This window comes from Aedes albopictus, chromosome 3, assembly GCF_035046485.1.
Source record: "Aedes albopictus strain Foshan chromosome 3, AalbF5, whole genome shotgun sequence".
Classification (NCBI taxonomy): Eukaryota; Metazoa; Arthropoda; class Insecta; order Diptera; family Culicidae; genus Aedes; species Aedes albopictus.
The window spans coordinates 235,131,380-235,146,618 of NC_085138.1; the positions used below are offsets into that span (position 1 = coordinate 235,131,380).

Consider the following 15,239-nt stretch of genomic DNA (forward strand, 5'->3'; position numbering starts at 1 on the left):
ACATAAGAATCCGTTTTGGATTGCCACAGACTGAAAGCCATTACCCCGAATCAACATATCACAGTCGTATCTACAAGAATGTGTGTATGTATGTATGTATGTATGTATGTATGTATGTGCGCAAAATAAGTTCACTCACTTTTAAGGCACTTCCCATTGGCCGATTTTTCGGATAGCTTGAATCGAACCGGAATTGTTTGCTATCAAAAATGGTCCAGATCGGCCAAGGCGTTCCGGAGTTATGGCCATTTCAGTGATTCGGACCAGCACCGGTAGAACTGGCCGTATACAGTGATAGACATTCGTTTAGCCGAGAACAAAAAAAGTGTCAGGAAACTCATACAAAAGATTTTATGATAAAACTTTTTCATCGTAGTAATAGTATATCTAGTACAGTTTTATATAAATGTGATACATTAAACTTACATATACACTGAAACAAAACCGAGGGTAAAAACCCTTCAAATTTCATTTTTTGCCTAGACATTCGTTTAGCCGAGGGAAATGAAAAATTGGTTTTCAATAGATTTTTTGCAATTTCGTGAGTATATTTCGAGAATATACTCCAAGGCATTTAGTTTATGACGTGTTAGCAAGATATTCGACCTTAAAAGTTTATTTATTTGTGTAATTCAGAGAAATATTATAAAAAATGTCCCGATAAGGAGAAGCGACGATAAACAAATATATTTAAGAAAACTGATTTCTGTAAACACTCAAACGTAAGCTAGATTAGCAGTTTTGAAAATATGGCACAGAATTATTGTCAGAAATGTTCAAATTATTGCATAAAATGTCATGAAAAAATAGGTATATTGGTTTTTGGTTGGTTAAACTTTAAAATGGGATTGATAAAAGCTAAAATAAATAGTTCTGCATTGAAATAAAGACGTATACTAATGCCTGTGGAATATACCTGTTTGATACTACCATAAATAAATGAGTTAGAAGACTGCAAAGTGAAAGAACTGCAAGAAGTGTCAGATTTTGTGTACCCTGTTTATTCAAAAGCAGATGCTCATACAAAAATGCAAGATTTGGTTAAATAATTGGCTTATTTCATTCAATCTGAAAAAAATATATTATAAATGAGTCATAGTTGTGAACCACATTCATTTTCAACATGATTTATTTGAAAAGAATATCTAAATTATGAAACAAGTATTTCATGCTAGAAATTTGAATACTTTCGGTGCCATTTCTCAAAATATGAGCCGTCCAATGTATATTATTTCAGCCAGAATACAGTCTAGAAGATATTGGGAGCTATAAGAAGACGTAATAGTAGTAAACGCTGTGATTTATGCAAGTGAAACCATCATATTACATCAAAACAATATTTAAATACGTGATTTTTTGATGGTTTGTGTTATTTTTTTCTGTTAAAAACGTTGTTTTTCGCAAAATTTCAACCTGCTTTGGTCATGAAACTTTCATTAGATTCTTTTGAAACACTTCCGATAAAAATAACTACATTAAATCTCAATTGAGAAACATTTAAAATATTATGACTTATTCATATGAGATGCATGTAAAATTAATATGGCAACACTTCCAAAAACGATCTAATTCATGATTTACAAGTCGATCTATAGTGCAGATCACCATATAAAAAGACTTTGTTGGATATTTTTCGAAATTTGATAGTTTTTTATTATAGAATTCTAAAGATTATACAATTCGGCTAAACGAATGTCTAGGCAAAAAATTACATTTGAAGGGTTTTTATCCTCGTTTTTGTTTCAGTGTATATGTAAGTGTGATGTATCACATTTTTATAAAACAGTACTAGATATACTATCACTACGATAAAAAAGTTTTATCATAAAATCTTTTGTTTGAGTTTCCTGACACTTTTTTGATTTTTTTTTTAGCCTCGGCTAAACGAATGTCTATCACTGTATAAAACTGAACTAGCTTAATCATGCGATGCATCAAACTCCGGCGATTTTTGTAACCTTTAACATGGTTGATGAGTTTTCAAAAAATGGTGACCAGAATGTAGGAGATGGCGATCTAAAATCCAAGATGGCGGCTCTAACAGCTGTTTAATGAAGTTTTAGGGTCTAAAACCATGCAGTATTGGTATATTTGGTAAGGGAAAGACTTCCAGAGACCAAAATGGCGATCAGGATATCCAGGATGGCAATCCAAAATTTAAGATGGCGGCTCCGAATGCAAAATCGCGGCTGTTTAATGGATTTTTAGGGCCTGAAAGCATTATTGGTATATTTGGTTTGGGGATGATGTCTGGATTCCAAAAATGGCGACTAGAATATCCAAGATGGTGGTCCAAAATCCAAGATGGCGGCTCCAAATTCTAGATGGCGGCTGTTTGATGAAGTTAATTTTTCGTAGAGAAGATGCCTGGACGCCAAAAATGGCGATCAGAACATCCAAGATAGCAATCTTAAATCCTGAATGGCGACTTCAAATTCAAGATAGCGTCTTTTTCTTAAGAGTTTGAGGCTCAAACAATAAAAGCCAGATAAACGATATGATTTCTGGTATCATGAAATGGATTTTTGTTAATTGTATGAAAGTGCGATAAACATCAACATTTCGCTTGAGTTTTATTGAAATGGGGTTTCAAAGGCACGAGAAAGGCGTCATCACCGCTAGGTGGATTAATTAGGGTTTTTTTTTATCTTTTTCAAAGAGACTTTCCGCCCTCGGCTGGTTCGTCTCTAAATGAATGATTCAAGATAACTACAAGAGACTTATAAAACTGAAAATAAGTTCAACCGTTCTAGTTGTGTTTATGGCTTGATGAACTGAAGCTCAAGTATTCTTGGAGGTGTTTCTCAGACCACATTTTGACGAAGAATAGTTGTGCTCAGCTGAAACTCCGATACGATCAACTAGAATATGCAATGTTCCGATAAAACTGTCATAAAAACAAATAATACCAAATAGAATCTTGATTGTTACTTGGGATAAAATGATTTTTCGAATGTATTTCTTTCTCATAAGATGATTAAGTTTATCGTCGACTATATAACCGATGTCGTTAAGATATAGCCTTGGATGTGCCGAAAAACTATGCCGAAGACCACAAAGTGATCCGACACTTGTGACAAACGTTATAACATACAGATTGTGCGATGGTGCTTAACATTTAACATGTAAAAGAATAACATCAATAATAAAATCTCACATTTTGGCCTACAATATTGCCAGGCGAATAACTTTTTTTCACAAGCTTCTGATCAATTTGCGGTTTTGTACGAAGTTTTCAGAATAGCCTAGGCTATACTTTTTACGTCATAAGTTATAGGGGTTTAATCATTTTTTTTCAACTTTTGGGAAAAATGCAAAAAAGTACGCAATGTGGATTACGGGTATGCTGAAGATGAGTTCCGTTCCCCTACTTTCCTCATTTCAGCTCATTTCTAGATCAAACCAATGTAATGGAGACGCATGGTCAATCATTCTAATGTTGGACATGCTCATTTGATGATTCGGAATGAAATGATGATATGACCTCTCCAACTTGCCCTGCTTTTCAGACAAAGCCTTGTTTGTTCGAAAGCTCTAACCAATGACACCGCAATTTAATAAACTAGTCCTACTCATGTATTTTATAGAAGCGACAACACAGCATTTCAATCCCTGCCCACGTGCGCGCTCGTATCCATTCGGTTTGTATACAAACATTGCTTCCCCTCCACGATCAAAGTTCATTTTCATTGATGACTAGACCTTGACCATGCGCACAATTTTCCCGCCTTTCGTGCTGGTACCGTACCGGCGGCAACCACATTCGGAGCATTCATTCATTCATGACGTCAGGTCCCACAGTGTTTCAAAGCCAAGTTGTAAAGGAATGGCAACGGGTGGCCCCGGCTGACTGTGGACGAACCGATAAAGATGCAAACGATTCCGATTGCAAAGACCCAGTAGCACACAGCATTCAAACGGAACGGCCCGACACAGCCGGTGGCAGTAGCTGTCTGACAACGCGGACGGTGTAACTCCGACACACGGATCCCGCCGAATCGCGCACAAGGGCAGAGTGTCTACAGCAATTCTGCACAATCAGCAGATCCAGCAGCGATGCGATGCTCTTCCGCTGTAGTCAGTAGTGTTTTCGATTTCAACCGAGACGAACGTACTACTCGCGAGCTCCACTGGATTAACAGGATACTGTTCCAAATGGATATTGCTGCTGTGTTGAAGTTTAAAGACTTATGCAGATGATCATCTACAACTGTGATTGACGGATTTTGGTGCGTGCAAGAACTCACATTTCGGAGACAAAGGAAATGAGCTATGACATCAACGTGAAATGAGTGGTTTTACATCGAGCGTTCGTATCCGGCAAAAAGTGTATTCCACAGATAAACAACGGGGTTCCAATTGAAAGAATCAACAAATTGAATCAGAAACGCGCGCGTTTGATGAATGCTTGAGTGATAAATGACTATCGCTGTCAGAAAGCGAGCAAAGTGAAGCAGTTCTTCAAATCTTAAAATGGAGCGGCTATAAAAACGCCGATACCGAGTTTCAATCGGTTTTCGACCATCGTCTCCATCATCATCAACGGATTATTTACTCGGAGAAATGAAAAAAGTTTTCCTTGCCAGTGAGTGTTTATCCAGAGATTCCAATATCTCAACCGAATGAGAAGAAGCAGTTAAGTGTACGGCAATCGCTGTTAAAGCAGAGATTCAACCCATTCCCGATCTAATTATTGATACGGGTGTTTACTGTTGTGGTTTCTGTGATCTTAGAGTTTTTTTAAACCATATTTTTTCCGGAACGAGGAGTGCAGCCAATATCGGCGTAGCAGGAAGTGTCTTCTAGGGAGTGCTTGAATTTTAGTGTGTTTAAAAAGGAAAAAAATATCAATCCCTTTTCAGTACAGGTATTGGTTTGAACGACCTACTCCGTGAACCAGGATTGCTGCTTATCAAATGACTTAGAATCGATTACGAATACCCGGAACCGTTACCGAGCTGTTTTAGTTAGCCAAGAAAATGTAAGTACTTTTCTTGGTTTCATACATATTATTTCTGTGTATGTTTTTAAGGACTAGTATTCGAAGTTTATTGAAAATAAAACAAATGCTATTTGGAAGTGTAGAATTAGAAAGTGATATTTATTGGTGTAGCAGGATTTTTTTTTTTCTAGATGCCATCTAAAAAGGATTATGGAGGGAGTGTCTATGACAAACAATGTTGAAATATTATTATTGAAATCATTCAACACCAATTTGAACCGATGAAGATAATTGTATAAACTTCTAATCTCCCTTCGTGTTGAAGTTTGTTTCAAAATTAATCTATTTTTTTGCGATCAAAGTTCTTGCAGAAATTTTTAAAGGATATCTTACGGGTTACAAGGTAGCATTTTTGGTGGTTTTGTATAGAAACTTTATATTCAATTGCTTTAGATTTGTCCGGCAAGCAAAAAACGATTGTTTTGACTCGGTATTCACATACAGTTATTCATCGGAAGGATTGTTAAGAAATAAAAAAAAATGTTTTCACATGTGGGAGGTACACAGATAATATTTTTACAAGACTTAGAGAAAAAAAATCTACGTTAAATTCAGTAAAAAAATAATGCACATAAAGGCAATGCACACACATTTATGAGATCATGTAATAGTTATTTATGTAACGAGTTGCAAAATGATGGTTTTTACAGCACGAATAGTGCTGCAGCAAGAGTACTGTGAAAATCGAGTTTTACGACGAGTTGCATACAAATTTTTTTGCAATGACTAAAATTATTCATTACGTGTTCCAAAATACTAGATCCGAAGTTTGGATCAAGCAAGCTGTGTTTTAACCGTCACAGTTTTGCAAGCTTTGACCGTGAAAACGGTGGCAACTAAGGCGGAAACTCAGATTGTTGATCAAACAATTGCATTCTGGTTCATAATGCAACCGAAAAGAGTTGAATTATGAATCATAATGCAATTGTTTGTCACAGTGCGAAAAAGTAGGCCATTTCGATGCCAAAACGGCAAGTGTAAATTAAGAATTTATAGTGCCGAGTTGCAAAAAAATACATTTAGTCGTGTAAATGTTTTCCAACCATCCCATCCAAGGACTCCAACTTGGATTAAGAAATTCTGGAACTACACATGACGTAAATACCAGAACTTTTAAACTTCCACTTCATTTCAATGGATTTTACAAAGGAATGGCTTGCATTTGTCGTCAAAACATATGTGCAATCTTTGAGATAAAGGTCCAAGTTAAATGATTATTGTTTTGAAAATCAGAACTGCTATTCTTTATTTAAGAGATTTATATAGATTTATATAAAAATAAGGTTATGTTTATTTTGAACATATTATTTTTCAGGCAATTCTTTCGAGTCAAGTACAAGACACTGAAGACGACCTTACAGTTGAGGTCGAAATACGTATCTGTCAAAGGATGCAAATTCTTAGTGGAATTCAAAGGAACCGTACTTAACCCGATTTTCTTTTATTTACAGATATTCCCCTAACAAGCCCAGGTTAATCATCATCAATTCTTTCTTTATTTGGAGCAGGGAAAAGCCCCTTGGAGTGAAGTTCCTTTTGAACCTCTTCTCCAAAAGGCATAAAACCTCCTCTTCTTTTCAACATAATAACAATTCAATGGCACTTCCAGTGAGACTTTGTCTCTTTGAAGGAAGTGCCGGTTTTTAACATACATTACAATACACTAATTACGAATGTAAATAACAGCTTACGGTGATGGTTGCTTGTCAGGATCACCAAGTCGACCGGGATGGCAGAAAGCTGCTGTTGGATGGACACCGACAAGATACCAAGTTCGATGGAATGTGTAGACAGTAGGGTGGTTTCTGAAGTTTGCTGAAAACTTGGGCAAGCGTCAGAGACAGGATAATACGGGAACACCATGTTACTTGCCTGCAAGGGCAGGCTGAGAGCCCTTTACTCATTCTCTCCAATCAACCGACCGGGACGATAGAAGGCTGCAACTTGATGAGCACCGGCGGGTTGCCAGAAGCGACGACGATGGAGTGGTCTTTGGTGGAGTGAGCGAGGGCTCTCCTAGTGCCTGTTGAGTTCGTCCCAGATGATCTTCGGAGGTAACGATCGATCAGAAGCAGGATGATGTTCGGTACGAGGATAGCAGTCAGTCAATGGCGTGTGCAGTCGATATGGTGGTTTTGAATTTCGCTGCAAGGGCAGCGGCAATTGTGAACGTTTATAGTTTATTTGCGACACGCTCCTTTTTTTATTCCTGTACGGGTTTGTCACTGCGACCAGTTGTTAGATCTATTGAGAAATTACCCGTATCCATAGTGTAGTGCATGTCACATACTCAATTGCCATTGAGGGGCAATAAAGTATCGATTTTGATACAGTTTTTGTTTTGTTTTCTTAGAAAACAAAACAAGAGTACTGATATTGGCCATGCATCGGAAACCTAGCATCACCCTTGTTTTACTGACAAATTCTCCCCAGTAGGAAGTTTAGGACCCGGTTTTTAACATTAGCAGCAATATCATTCCAATAATGGAACATGTGTTCAGTAAAAGGATTCTAGTATGTTCCTTGCGTACTAGCACTTTCCAGTCTTCGGAGAGTTAGTACATACATGGATCCTTAACCCAATTTGATTTCCTTTGCATTGAGTTTAGCATCAGATGGTAAGGTTTTTAACTATATGCAAAATAAAGTTGGTAAACTCAGTTTTATTCAAAAACTGGAAGTCACCAAAACACCAGTAGTAAGGACTAAATACTATAATTCCTTGAATTACCAGAACACATTGAAAAATAGGACGACACCAGATTTTGGTTTGGTAGATCTATCACCGCAACCAGGCCCGGATTTAAGGGGAGGGGGCAAAGGGGGCAAGTACCGACATGTGTCGTATATGCGGGGTACGAATTAAAAAGTGTCGTATTAAAACGTGTCGAACCAGAGGGGTAAGACGGTAACAGTTCCACAGTTACTGTGGAAGTTCTCATAAAGCACTAAGGTGAGAAGCAGTGTCCCACTAAAAAAAAGAACTTATAATTGGGTTCCTAAAGGTATCTAAACTATTGAAAAAAAAGACACTACACCGTCTTCAGCCAGGAGGCTGTACAGACTGAACATTACATACACGAGACAACGGACAACACACAAAACAACCAGTGGCCCAATGGAGAATTTTCCGTTTCACGAAAAGTTTTCCCCGACTGGAGCGACTGATGCCGCTAACCGCACGACCACGAAGCCCACATTTTTGGCCATTTATCTGGATTTTCTCTTAAGAATAAATCAAAAGTTTCATAATTTTTGGTGCAGTATTTGAATGTTCTTATCGAGTGGAAACACTTTTCCGTGACTTCAAGTTGCTACAAAAAGTGTCTCTGAGCAGAGTGCATGAAAGATTAAGCTTTTAAGAGTATCTTCAAGAGTATTTTGTACATCAATATAAATTTCAAACGTTTCAAACGTGCGATTTTGGGCTTTTTTTGACTGCACGCCATTAAGCATGGAAATATATTTTTAAGCATTCAAAGGATAAATTGGTCAATCAACATCTAAATTAACGACTTATGCAAAATATTTCGTTTTACCTTATCAAATCTGATAAATTTAAGCATTTTATGTTAGTATGAAAACTTGCATGCAACTTTTGGAGGGTGACTTGTATGGGAAATATCGTACCCAACATACATTGCTTTAAACTATCAAATTAGATTTAGTAAAACGAAATATTTTGCATGAGTCGTTAATTTAGATGTTAATTGACCAATTTACCTTTTGATTGAAAAATATTTCCTTGCTTAATGGCTTGCAGTCAAAAAGCCTTAAATCGCATATTTAGCCCTATAAATTGAGATATAGCTCAAAATTGTGACGTGCTAGAGCGAATCTGAGCCCCGATTCAGGCTCAGCGGCCCAAAATCTATCAGAGACACATAAGTTTGCTCTGGAGACAGACTAAAAGTTAATTTTTGTAACGCTGTGTTATACATACGTCTGTTGATTATGAATATATTCTGAAAACAAATACCTAATACTTACAGGGGATAGACAAAATGATCGGGACAGGTAAAATTTCCCCTTCTCAAAAAAAATTCAACTAGCTGTAACTTTTCGAAAAGTGCATCAAATATTCCCAAATTTTCACTGTAAGCTGATCAACTAGTTGTGTATCAGTGGACTAAATTTGGAAAAGATCGGACTATTTTGCACGAAGTTATATAAATTCTAGAAAAAAGGTATAATTATCCGATAGTCAACTTTGAGTTGTTATATCTCCGGATTCAATGAACCGAATGCAATGAAATTTTGACCATTTATGACTTATATAATAAACTTTGAAAAACTTTTGACTTAACTTAAAATTCTTAACACGGAAAAAAATTATAACGATTTGATTATTTTTCTAATACAACATCAAATTTTCTTAAATTTCAACATCGTTTCAAAATTCAAGATGCCTATTATAGTTCATTTAAATTCCCTCTAAATGACTTGAGTACAGATATGTTTTGGAATAAATTATCAACAAAGGCAGCAATTCATTGAAAAAGTAATGGGAGGCATATTAAAAATAGACCAATATACTAAAAAATCATAAAATTAATGAAATCGCTATAACTTTTTCTCTTGTTAATAATTTCAAGTTGAGTCAAACGTTTTTCGGAGCTCATTATATAAGTCATAAATGGACAAAATTTCATTGCAATCGGTTCATTCAATCCGGAGATATAACAGCTCAAAGTTGGCTGTTGGGTAATTCTACCTTTTTTCTAAAATGGTTATAACTTGGTGCAGAATAGCCCGAACTTTTCCAAATTTTGTCCACTGATACACAACTAGTTGATCAACATACAGTAAAAATTTGAGAATATTTGATGCACTTTTCAAAAAGTTACAGCAAATTGAACATTTTTGGAAAAGTAAAATTTTTGCCTGTCCCGATCATTTTGTCTATCCCCTGTATTTGCATCAGTTCGTTGCTATCATGGGAAAGAGAAGATGATGAATTCTGGAGATGTTTGGGAGGTAAGGCTAGTTTTGAAAACCGAGTATCCTCAAAACTTATGTTGGGTTTTACTGAAGATATTAAGATTTATGGCTACATTTGCTCCCAAGAGACTTATCTTTGTATAATCTGAATCTTGAAATACTCGTCGATCTCGTGCAATTTTAAATAAAGTTGCTCCATGTTTTAGTAGATTTTTGACTGAACGCTAAGTTCTTAAGCTCGCATAAATGTTTTCAATTCCGATGAAAGTTAGAAATATAGGTATGTACTATCTGAACAAGATGTCATTTACGCTAGCATTTTGAGTTGACATTTGAGCCAAATATCAAATTAAATGTTCGGATAATTTTCTATTTGTCCGAATTTTGGAGAAGTTCAGAAATCAGAAGTTTCAATATTAGGCCTAAAATAATACATAATAAGAAAAAAAAAAACCTAATTAATCCACCTAGCGGTGATGGCGCCTTTCTCGTGCATTCGAAAACACATTTCAGCACAACTCAAGTGACATGTTGATGAATATTGCACTTTCATACGTTTAACAGAAATCCATTTCATGGCATCAGAGATCATATCGTTTATCTGCTTTTTGATTTTTGAGCCGCTGTTTAGGATTGAAGTCCGACAGCTTGGAAATTCTGGTCGCTATTTTTGGACTCCAGAATTCTTCCTCATACCAGATACACCCAAATTGAATAGTTTTAGAGCCCAAAACTTCATTAAACAGCTGCCATCTTGAAGTTTATGTTGCCATCTTGAATTTTGAGACGGCATCTTAGATATTTTGGTCGCCATCTTGTATATTTTAATCGTCATTTTTGGACTCCAGACTTCGTCCTAATACCAGATATACCCATATTGCATGGTTTTAGAGCCTAAAACTCCATTAAATAGAAATCATTTTGAGTCTGTATTGGGTTGTGATATGGGGCTGGCAATTGGCCGGTTTGGAATCATCGAATGTGCTCACGTCCCCGCAGATACGCAGCCAGGTGGGAGCAGGAGTATTGGGAACTCCTTCCCGGGATGCCCTCAGAGTGCGGCTGTGAAAATTTGGGAGCGATTGGTTGCGTCCCCGTATTCCACATTGCGATTGAAATTTCGACACTGATTCTTCATTAGGGCCTGACTGGCATTTTCGATTTCTCTTCATCGATCCTCTCTTTGTGTTATTACGGAAAGTGTATTAAGTTTTCCAAAGATTTTTTGGTTGAAATGCGAAGACGACGACTACATCTTTCTCTAGAAACAAAAAGAATAATGATATTGTTTGTTTTGATCAAGTTATTAGCGAAAGAGAGAGTTGAAATCACTTTGTGGTCTTCGGCAAAATTTTCCGGCTTATCCTAGGCTATATTTTAACGTCATTTGTTACATGGTGTAAGACAAAATAATTCAAATCTCGGATACTTTTGAATACTTTTTCAAAACGACGTATAATGCACGCAAACCCTATGTTGATACGTCGTACTGAAAAATTATCCGAGAAATTATGAATAAAATGCAGAAAAGTACGTTTTCCCATACTACATTCCATACAAATTTCAATCGCAATGCGGAATACGGGGACGCAACCAATCGCTTCCAAAGTTGGACGCTAATACAGATTGAAAAAAATTTGTTCCGGGTTGATGCGATCAAATTTAAATTTTCTCCATACAACAACGTTGACCCACTCTAATACACACATACAGACATCATCTCAATTCGTCGAACTGAGTTGATTGGTATATGTGACTCGACCCTCCAAGCCTTCTATCGAAAATTGGTTTTTGGAGTAAACATAAAGCCTTTCAGTACACTTCGGTGTACGAGAAAAACAAAACAATTCTTTCGATCTTATTTACTTTAGAAAACTAATTTATTTAACCCTCGAGCAGTACCGTCTTTGACTACCTGCAGCAACGCCGCGCTCACGCTGTGTACCACTAGCGTTCATTTTTCATGGTGCGTGTACTCAGTACACGACGCGACCGCTCCCGGGTTAACTAAAATAATAGATTGGAAAATCTTCTTTGATAGAAAATTTAATAAACTTTCGAATGAGGGTTGAAAAGCTGATACATTTGAATATTTTCAAGTAAAAGCCAGTTTGAGGCAAGCAAAGTCAAAAACATGTAAAGTTCAATTACTACGTAACGGTTGAGATTTAACCATATGCGTACATTTTCATCATTTATGATCCTCTATCACTCCTTAAAAAGTTTGCATTCACCCATCGGGACCCCCGGAACCGGTTCCGGAACACTACAGGTTCAGATATGGTCTGATACTGTTTTTCTGCTAACCGCTCATCAGGTTATCGAAAATGCGGCTGTTTGATGTGTCGCATGCATGGGATTGGTTCTCTTTTATATTTGGCCTCTTCCTCCGGGACTCCCGGAACCGGTTCCGGAACACTACCGGTTCAGATATGGTCTGAGACTATTTTCCTGCTTACCGTTCATCAGGTTACCGAAAATGCCGCTGTTTGATGCAGCACATGAATGAGCTATGTTCAATTTTATATTTGGCAATTTCCGGCGGGCCTTCCAGAACCGGTTCCGGAACACTACCGGTTCTGATATGGTCTGAGACTATTTTTCTCCTTACCGTTCATCAGGTTACCGAAAATGCCGCTGTTTGATGTGTCGCATGAATGAGCTATGTTCAATTTTATATTTGGCCACTTCCGGCGGGACCCCCAGAACCGGTTCCGGAACACTACCGGTTCAGATATGGTGTTATACTGTTTTCCTGCTAACCATTCATCAGGTTATCGAAAACGCCGCTGTTTGATGTGTCGCATGCATGGGTTTGGTTCTCTTTTATATTTGACCACTTCCGGCGGGACATCCGGAACCGGTTCCGGAACACTACCGATTCTGATATGAACTGAGACTATTTTTCTGCTAACCGTTCATCAGATGATCGAAAATGCCGTTGTTTGATATGTCGCATGCATGGGTTTGTTGCATTTTCATGTCTGGCCCCTCCCAGGGGTACCGATCCGGAACACCTCAATGGCCATAACTCCGGAACGGCTGGACCGATCTGAACCATTTTCAATAGGAAACAATGGAACCAGATGCCGCGTCGAATGAACCGTTGGTCATTAAAATCGGTTGAGGTTTACTGCCAAAAAGTGATGTGAGTTTTTTGTACACACACATACACACATACACACGCACACACACACATACACACATACACACATACACACACACAGACATCACCTCAGTTCGTCGAGCTGAGTCGATTGGTATATGTGACTCGACCCTCCGGGCCTTCTATCAAAAAGTCATTTTTGGAGTGAACATATAGCCTTTCCAGTACACTTAGTGTACGAGAAAGGCAAAACGTAATTGTATGGTTCATTTTTGCCTTTCTCGTACACCAAGGTGTACCGAAAGGCTATATGTTCACTCCAAAAACGAAAATTTGATAGAGCCCCCGGAGGGGTCAAGTATTATATACCAATCGGCTCAGCTCGACGAGTTGAGATGATGTCTGTGTGTATGTATGTTTGTGTGTATGTATGTGTGTGCGTGTGTATGTGTGTATGTGTACAAAAAGGTCACCTCATTTTTAGATAGTAAATATGAACCGATTTTAACGACCGATGGTTCATTCGACGGGGTACATTGTCCCATTGTTTCCTATTGAAAATGGTTCAGATCGGTCCAGCCGTTCCGGAGTTATGGCCATTTAGGTGTTCCGGACCGGTACCCAAGGAAGGGGCCAGATATGAAAATGCAACAAACCCATGCATGCGACCAATCAAACCACGGCATTTTCGATTATCTGATGAACGGGATGAAGGAAAATAGTCTCTGATAATATCTGAACCGGTAGTGTTCCGGAACCGGTTCCGGGTGTCCCGCCGGAAGTGGTCAAATAAAAAAGTGAACATAACCCATGCATGCGACACGTCAAATGGCGGATTTTTCGATAACCAGTTGAATGGTAAGCAGGAAAATAGTTTCAGACCATGTTTGAACCGGTAGTATTCCGGAACCGGTTCCGGATGTCCTGCCGGAAGTGGCCAATTAAAAAAGTGAACCAAACCCAGGCATGCGACGCATCAAACAGCGGCTTTTTCGATAACCAGATGAACGGTAAGCAGGAAAATAGTTTCAGACCATGTTTGAACCAGTAGTATTCCGGAACCGGTTCCGGATGTCCTGCTAGAAGTGGCTAATTAAAAAAGTGAACCCAGGCATGCGACACATCAAAGAGCGGCTTTTTCGATAACCAGATGAACGGTAAGCAGGAAAATAGTTTCAGACCATGTTTGAACCAGTAGTATTGCGGAACCGGTTCCGGATGTCCTGCCGGAAGTGGTCAATTAAAAAAGTGAACCATGCCCATGCATGTGACACATGGAAGAGCGGGGTTTTTCGATAACCAGATGAACGGTAAGCAAGAAAACAGTTGCATACCGTATCTAAACCGGTTGTGTTCCGGAAGCAGTTCCAGGTGTCCCGTCGGAAGTGACCAATTAAAAAACGAAACCAAAATCATGCATGCGAAACATCAAATCATCAAAAATGTTCGTTAACCAGATACACGGGCAGCAAGAAAATAGTCTCTGACCACACTTAAGATTACCGGCAGTGTTGCAGAATCAGGGTTGGATCCATTGCTGAAATTACGCAGGTGAACAAAATCGATGCAAGCGATTAATATGTGTAAAAGAACAAAATCTTGATAATAATTTAAGCGATCTTGTCAAATTACATCATTTTAGATTCCTGAGGCGTCATTTTACAGTAGGATGGATCAACGTTGTATGGAAAAATTTAAATTTTATAGCACCAATCCCCTTCTGCGTCTAAAATTACTGCGAACAATTTTGATGCAACTGGTTGAGTCCTCGCGCTCTGTAACACGGGTGAAATTTGAATGGGCTTTAATGGGGGAAATTTCGATTGCTTGCACTTTTTTTTTGTCCAATTTTACATGAATCTTATAACTAATGATAATAAAATATAGGCTAAAGTGCGCAGAAAAAAAATTGCCGAAATGTCTTGATAATGATCGGCATCCAGTGCTATTGAAGGTGGTCAAGCAGTCAACTGAGAGATTTGATATTTTTCAGCTCGGCCTATACGTTTAACATAGCATCGGAATATGAGCCATCAATAAGTTTCCAAATTCAATTATGGCTTTGATAAAATTCTTGCTTTTCTGAATATGGCTGACACAAATTTTGATTTTCTCTTAAGTCCAGAGGGGTCCCCCCTTGGAAATTTTGGTCGGAATTCAACATCTTGAAGAAGTGCACAAATAAATAAA

The 15,239-nt window shown here is 37.9% G+C and overlaps 1 protein-coding gene across 2 annotated transcripts in view; it reads left to right on the forward strand.

Annotated features, from left to right (window-relative positions):
* Positions 1 to 3,486: 3,486 nt before the first annotated feature.
* Positions 3,487 to 15,239, forward strand: part of LOC115264566 (neuropeptide CCHamide-1 receptor-like) — a 152,404-nt gene continuing 140,651 nt past the window's right edge. The window contains exon 1 of one of the 2 annotated variants that reach the window (XM_062859592.1): positions 3,487 to 4,981. The gene's annotated coding sequence lies outside the window, so the exon portion shown is untranslated. The remainder of the gene's footprint in view (positions 4,982 to 15,239) is intronic. The other variant, XM_062859593.1, reaches the window with a different exon arrangement.